We start from the raw sequence: 6,704 nt of genomic DNA on the forward strand, positions 1-6,704 counted from the left end.
TTGTCAAGAATAAAAAGTTCTTGTAATCAGCCGAGGAATACGCCTGAATTTTTCCGGAGCGTTTTGAGCAAAAATTTGAATTTTGCAAAAATTGTTCATATGAAAAATCCAAAATTTTGCTCAAAATGCTTAAAAAAATTCAGGCGTATTCCTTGGCTGATTACAAGAACATTTTATTCTTGATGATTTTTCCGAAAAGCGCATTGTTAATTGTAAAAAAATTCATGAATGTTTTCACAAAAATTTTGCCATTAAGACGCCATTTTGAAAATACTAAAACGAAAAATCGATCTTTGAACAATGGATTCTTAAAGTTTAGACATTTATTCCACCGGTTAGTGAGATTCCAGGTTAATTACAGACTCGAAAAGCTTTGGAAAATGGTTCACAAAAAAAATAGGCACGAAAAATCACGTTTTTTTTTTTGTTTAAACTGCATTTTGGGATAATAAGAAAATTTTTTGAGAAATTTCATTGGCACCGTCGGAAAGAGGAGATCTTAAGCAATAAAAATATATGTGTCTCAATTTTTTCTAGTGTCGAATAGTCTTAGTTGTTGGCCGTTGAAAAGCAGTGTTCCGGTAGTGGCGTTTTGGCCGTTTAAGGGTTAATAAACTTTTTAAAAATGTTATTGAATTTCTTTTCCTTAAATATTTTGTTTTATAAACGCATAACATTTTTTTAAATTATCAAGAAAATGTAATAATTGCATTTTTAAGCATTTTTTAAAGCTTATAACTTTTTTTATGCTGTTATATATTTATTTTTTATTAATTACAAAAATTTTTCACGGTTAAAAAAATTCGAAATCATTTAATTTGAAGTAGATTAATACATACAAATAATCAGCGAAAAAAATTATAAACGCAGTACATTTATAACATTTTAATAATTTTAGGAATAAAATCACTTTCGAGTCTTGCATAATTATTTCAAAATTAATAACACTTTTTCTAAATCTATTTGAAAATTTTTAATTCTTACCCACAAAAACTCAACGACGCAATACATTTTTTATTTTTTAAATAGTTTTATGAGTGATTTGATTTGTTTGTCAGCGTAAAGTTTGTAGTTAATCAAAGTTGCAAATTCCTATCTACATTTGCATAACAAGGAAAATATTCAAGCATTATTTTAAGAGAAATTATTTCTTCACCGAATTCCTTCATTTTCTCATCTCAAGAACATGAATATTTTTTGAATTAAAATCGTAGTCAAAATAAGTATATGAATTTACTTGGATCAAGAAACATTTTGTTAGAATTTTAGTTACTTATCATGAGAATATAATATTCTTAATTCAATATTTTATTAAACTTCACGCAAATGAGTATAATGAAACAAATTAACTCAATAGTTTTTTGCTTAGAGTAAATATATTCTTGATTCAAATAATTGTCCTAATTCTATTATTTTCTTAATTCAAGAAAATTGGTCCCTTGTAAAAAGAAAATACTTGCTTCTTTCAAGTAAAATCAGCCAAGTAAATTAGTCTACTTGATTCAATGCAATTTTTTTCAGTGTATTATTATATAGGCGTTCTTGTGTAGTTTAATTAATGTATGTGGTCTCATTCCCCACATTGACCCATCCTCCATAATACTCGCTTCCTCATTGAGTGAGTCATGCTTACCCCAAAAGGGAAAAGGGTCAGTGGTATAATAATACTGCAGGATTATTACCTAAGGTAGGGTGGTCACCCTATTTGCTTTTGGGGAAAGAGGGGCGCTGATAGTCGCCCCTATCTACGCGACGGTTGTTCTACTCGTCATGTGTTCTTTTGATTCTGGAAAATTCAGTTCGAAGGGCGGAAAACAGATGGAAGGAATTCAAATAATTCACAATGGGTAAATGTAGTTTTGTACTCTGACATAAAAAGAAAGTTTGGCACAGCAGCATCTCACAGATAAAATCCCTACGATTTTTTTACAGTAGAACCTCTATTATCCGAGGTAATGTGGCGAGGAGATACCTCGGATAAGCGAAAACTCGCATAGTACGGAAAAAGTACAAAATTCGGAAGAATGATCTATTTCTGATATATTTTAAATAGAAAAATAAATATAAACAGTAAGCAAATAAAAGTAAACAACTTACGAATGTGGATTTATCTGTATGGTACAACCCTGTGGGAACAAAAATTTGACGACGTCTTTACGACATCGTTACGATCTCCTGACGACAACTTTACGACACCCTATGTCCATGTCGTTTCGGTGTCTTTGCGATATCGTAAAGATATCGTCAGATCATACAACTTATTTACGACATCGTAAACACACCTTAACGACATGGGCATAGGATGTCGTAAAGTTGTCGTGACGACATCGTTGCTATATATTAACGACAACTTTACGACATCCTATGTCCATGTTGTAAAGTTGTCTTTACGATATCGCAAATAAGTCGTATGATCCGACGATGTCTTTACGATATCGCAAAGACACTGAAACGACATGGAAATAGGATGTCGTGAGGATGTAAAGATGTCGTAACGATGTCGTAAAGACATCGCCAATTTTTGTGTCCACTGGGAAAGGATTGTAACGCAGGAGGCTCAAGGATTTCGGTAATGGAACACTCTTTCAGTCTGCTCAATCGATTTTTAGCTGCAATATTTATTTTATTAATGATTCTCTGTATTATCCGAACATACACCTCGGTTAATGTGGAGTGCTTGGATGTGTCCCGTTGCCTCGGATAATGCGTAGCCTCGGATAATCGAAGGCCGGATAATTGAGGTTCTACTGTATATTCTGTATTCTCCCATACTCAATCCATGTTATTTCTCCTTCTTTCTTTAATCTTCCTTAGAGATTATCCATAAACTACGTTACCAACTTTTGACAATTTCTGATCCCCCACCCCCTCCCTCGTTGACAACCTTCACGTAAAACCCAATTTTACGTTTATACTGATTTTTGGGTGTGTTTATAGCAAGTCAAGTTGCCAATGTGCCTATATTGTCTACGCGACCGTTCGGTGAATTATAAACATCGTTAATAAATTAACAATTAAAATAAAGAAGTGATTTTAAGAGCAAGTGTTGAAAGATTCCTCATTGAATTTTATCTGACAATTAATTTTGGTATCATTGAATTTTTAAAGTCAGAAAGGTAAATTATTAACCAAAAATGGAATCGTTAAACTTTTAATTGAACAAAAATAATTAAAAATTATAAAACGACAGGGTTTCTAACAAATAGTTCTTTTTTTCACTTAATTATTGAAATTCAAATTCAAAATGACGCATTTTCTGTACAAATAAGTTGAATTCTGAAATAAAAAGTATGAAAATTTGATAAAAAAATTAATTTTATAACAAAAAAGATGAAATTTCAACAAAATACAAGAACTCTCAGCCCAAAAGATCAACTTTCAACTAATCTAGATTAATTTTCGAAATAAAAAATATTTAACAAAATAGTACAATTTTAACAGGCAGTTGGATTTTGTCTTTAAAAAGAAGCATTGTTGACCAAAATTCGGAAAATTTTCAATTTCCAACTAAGGAGATGAATTTTTAACAAAAATGTTCAATTGCTAACCAAAAAATGCATTTTCAAGAAAGTACTTCAACTATAAAACCCAATTTTTAAATTTTTTACCAAAAAGATTAATTTGGAAACAAAAAGATAGATTTTCTACCGAAAAAACCGAATTTTTAACAAAATTCAAGAATTATTAAACAAACGGTTAAAATTTTCAACCATAAAAGATGACGTTTTAAACAAGAAGATTAATTTACTGTAAAAAACACGAATTTTCAATAAAATCTACAATTTTTAACCAAAAAGTTGCATTTTTAAGAAGGAAAGAATTTTTTTATTTTAAAAAAGTAGTTCAACTTTAAAACCCAAATGCTGAATTTCTAAATACGAAAGAATTTTTTTAGAATTTAAGAAAGTAGTTTAACTTTAAAACTTAGCTGTTACATTTGCAACCGAAAAGATGCATTGTTACAAAAAAAATTAATTTACTACCAAGAAAAGACGAATTCTCAATAAAATTCAACAATTCCCAATCAAAAAGTTGAATTTACAAACAAAAAAGGTGAATTTTTAATAAACTTCAAGAATACTCAACTTAAAAATATGAATTTTTAAACAAAAAGATTAATTTACTACAAAAAAGACGAATTTTCAATAAAATTCAAGAATTCTTAACCAAAAAGTTGAATTTATAAGAAAGATAGGAAGATAAAAAAAAATTTAAGAATGTAGTTCAACTTTTAAACCTACCTGTTAAATTTTTAACCAAAAAGATCAATTTTCATACCAAAAGAATAATTTACTACCAAAAAAGACAACTTTTCAATGAAGTTCAAGAACACTGAACTAAAAAAGATAAATTTACCACCAAAAAAGACGAACTTTTAATCAAATTCAAAAATTCTCAACCAGAAAGTTGAACTTTTAAGAAAGGAAGATTTTTTAATTTTTAAGAAAGTAGTTCAACTTTAAAGCATAGTTGTTAAATTTTCAATCTGAAAAATCAATTTGTAAACAAAAAGGTTAATTTTCTACCGAAAATAAAACACACCAATTTTCAACAAATTCAAGAATGCTCAACACGAAAGCTGAATTTTGAATTAAAAAAATGAATTTATGATAAAAAAGATTAAATTACTATTAAAAAATACCACTTTTCAATAAAACTTAAGAATTCTCAACCAATAAGTTAAATTTTGAACTAACAATTAATAAATTTTAAATAAAATTCAAGAACAATGAACTAAAATAGATAAGTTTTTAAATAAAAGAATTAATTTACTACCAAAAGAGACAAATTTTCAATAAAATTAAAGAATTCTCAACCAAAAAGTTAGATTTCTAACTAAAAAAGACGAATTTTTAAACAAAATAATCAAGTTATTACCAAAAAGACGAATTAAACAAATTTTCTAGAATTCTGAACCAATAAGTTGAGTTTTTAAGAAAAAATGAAAGATTTTTTTTAATTTTTAAGAAAAGAGTTCAACTAGAAAACCTAGCTGTTGTTAAGTTTTTAACCAAAAAAGATGAATTTAATAAAAAAAGATTACTATATTACCAAAAAAGACCAATTTTTCATAAAACGGAAGAATTTTCAACCAAAAAATTGAATTTATAAAATAGAATGAAAACCTTTTTTTTATAATTTTTAAGAAAATATTTCAAACTTGAAAACTATTTGGTACATTCTTAAACAAAAAATATGAATTTTTATAAAGAAAAGATTAATTTTCAATTTTTTTAAGAATTGTCAACCAAAATATTGAATTTACAACTAATAAAGATGAATTTTCAAACAAAATCATAAGTTACTACCAAAAAAGATGAATTTAAAAAGAATCTAGAACTCTTAACCAAAAAGTTGAATTTCAACGAAAACAGAAAAAATTATCAAACATAAAGATTAATTTTTCACCAAAAACATTAATCATCTGGAAATGTACAATCGAATTATTTATATCAAATTTTTTTTAGATGATATCTTAAAATTAGCTTTTGTCCTATCTTTCCCATGAGACAGGTGATAAGAATGTGTTCGTTAAAGCTAAAGGAGCTTTCGCAAAAGAAAATTCACAATACCTAAATTTTCCTTGTCTGAACGCGTAGCGCGAAGGAAATACATTATCGAACGCGAAACTCAGGGTCTAACAAGTGCGCTCCCCAGGCGCACTAAAACTTACAAACCGCGTGCGTGCGCACTATGTGAATGTGCGCGCTCAACAAGCAAATTTTAAAATTATTTTATTGTTATAAACAAAATTTATAAAGCAATGGGATAATAGTGTTATAATCGGTAAATTTAGGAATGTCATTTAATGCCCGTTATGTGGGCACAATCTTATCGCCCGCTCCGCGCGCGTCTCGCTTCGCTCGCAAGATTGAGCACGCCTAAGTCGCGCAACTGTTGAATCTTGCGTTGGTTCTTGCGCTCATTCATTTCTTTCGTATCTTGCATAGTTTGACCAAAAATGGAATTTTTGGATTTTTCATTATTTTTGGTACGATCAAATTTTGAATTTTCAACTTTTCGACCAAATTAAAAAAAATTAAAAAAAGATTTTGAAAATGCTCAAACTCTGATAATTTTTTTGTATAGAAAAAATTCATAAGGATAAATTGATTGAATTTCTGAGTACTATGAATAACCGTAGATAGAATTTAGAAATATTGAAAAAATGTGGTTTTAAAAATTTTGGAAATGCTCTCACTTTTTGAATTTTGATCCAAAATAGCTGGTTTAAAAACTTGTTTTTTCTTTTTAGGCCTTACAAAAGAGTATTTTTTTGTGCACTGAAACTTTTCTGAATTATTGTACAAAAGACGGCTCGTCTAAAAAAAATTCAAAAATTTAACCATAAACATTGTTATAAACAATTCTTTTGAAAAAATACTTCAATTTTAGGTTTCTTCACAATTAAGTTTTCTTCAGTCGCCGGGATTTCCGCAGATATTCCTAAAAATAATAAATTTTTGAAAATAATTAGTAAAATGTAACAATTTCAATGTTTATAAGCTATATACTATATATTATACTACATTTTTGGAAGTTTTACTTTCTTACTTGTAGGTTATCAAATTTAATTATATAAACAATTAATTATTGTTATATGAATATGTGTGCATACTTATTCTTTCCAGTCGCGACGCCTAAAATGAAATTTGTTGTTAATGGTTCTTTTTCTGTCAAAAATGATACTACCTGGCTCAAAA

Source organism: Belonocnema kinseyi, chromosome 1 (genome assembly GCF_010883055.1).
Source record: "Belonocnema kinseyi isolate 2016_QV_RU_SX_M_011 chromosome 1, B_treatae_v1, whole genome shotgun sequence".
NCBI classification, from domain to species: domain Eukaryota; kingdom Metazoa; phylum Arthropoda; class Insecta; order Hymenoptera; family Cynipidae; genus Belonocnema; species Belonocnema kinseyi.